Genomic DNA, 1789 nt, shown 5'->3' with positions numbered 1-1789 from the left:
CGCTTATTTCCTCATTTTAAGCTTCTCAGAACACTTTATTTCGCATAGGCATACATAGTAAGTTCTTTAGGGTCACGCTGTGTACCCCTAATTGACCTATAATTATTTCCTGTGGTAGGGTACACTATTACCCTGTAATATAATACCTGGTCCAATTTAAATATTATGGGTCAATATTAAGGTCTGATATTGCGCCTTGCGTTAGTTAACCATTGAAAGATGTCTTTGAATTTTTAAAGCATTTTAGAACGCTTATTTCTTCATTTTAAGCTTCTCAGAACACTTTATTTCGCATAGGCATACATAGTAAACTTTAGGGTCACTCTGTGTACCCCCTAATTGACCTATAATTATTTCCTGTGGTAGGGTACACTATAACCCTGTAATATAATACGTGGTCCAATTTAAAAATTATAGGTCAATATTAAGGTCCGATACCGTACCGTTAGTTAACATAGAAAAATGTCTTTGAATTTTTAAAGCATTTTAGAACGCTTATTTCCTCATTTTAAGCTTCTCAGAACACTTTATTTTGCATAGGAATACATAGTAAACTTTAGGGTCACGCTGTGTACCCCCTAAATGACCTATAATTATTTCCTGCTGTAGGGTACACTATTACCCTGTAATATAATACCTGGTCCAATTTAAATATTATGGGTCAATATTAAGGTCTGATATCGCGCCTTGCGTTCATTAACCATTGAAAGATATCTTTGAATTTTTAAAGCATTTTAGAACGCTTATTTCTTCATTTTAAGCTTCTCAAAACATTTTATTTCGCATAGGCATACATAGTAAAATTTAGGGTCACGCTGTGTACCCCTAAATGACCTATAATTATTTCCTGTGGTAGGGTACACTATTACCCTGTAATATAATACGTGGGTCCAATTTAAATTTAGAGGTCAATATTAAGGTCCGATACCGTGCCGTTAGTTAACATAGAAAAATGTCTTTGAATTTTTAAAGCATTTTAGAACGCTTATTTCCTCATTTTAAGCTTCTCAGAACACTTTATTTCGCATAGGCATACATAGTAAACTTTAGGGTCACGCTGTGTACCCCCTAATTGACCTATAATTATTTCCTGTGGTAGGGTACACTATTACCCTGTAATATAATACCTGGTCCAATTTAAATATTATGGGTCAATATTAAGGTCTGATATTGCGCCTTGCGTTAGTTAACCATTGAAAGATGTCTTTGAATTTTTAAAGCACTTTAGAACGCTTATTTCTTCATTTTAAGCTTCTCAGAACACTTTATTTCGCATAGGCATACATAGTAAACTTTAGGGTCACTCTGTGTACCCCCTAATTGACCTATAATTATTTCCTGTGGTAGGGTACACTATAACCCTGTAATATAATACGTGGTCCAATTAAAAATTATAGGTCAATATTAAGGTCCGATACCGTACCGTTAGTTAACATAGAAAAATGTCTTTGAATTTTTAAAGCATTTTAGAACGCTTATTACCTCATTTTAAGCTTCTCAGAACACTTTATTTTGCATAGGAATTACATAGTAAACTTTAGGGTCACGCTGTGTACCCCCTAATTGACCTATAATTATTTCTTGCTGTAGGGTACACTATTACCCTGTAATATAATACGTGGTCCAATTTAAAAATTATAGGTCAATATTAAGGTCCGATACCGAGCCGTTAGTTAACATAGAAAAGTGTCTTCGAATTTCCTTGTTTTAATGCACTATTTAAAATATACATAGTGTACCCCCTAATTGACCAATAATTATTTCCTGTGGTAGGGTACACTATTACCCT

Source organism: Parasteatoda tepidariorum, chromosome 9 (genome assembly GCF_982258835.1).
Source record: "Parasteatoda tepidariorum strain Cologne lab strain chromosome 9, Ptep-v5.0, whole genome shotgun sequence".
NCBI classification, from domain to species: Eukaryota; Metazoa; Arthropoda; class Arachnida; order Araneae; family Theridiidae; genus Parasteatoda; species Parasteatoda tepidariorum.
The sequence above is the reverse complement of the archived record's forward strand: the minus strand, read 5'-3'. Positions refer to the sequence as shown.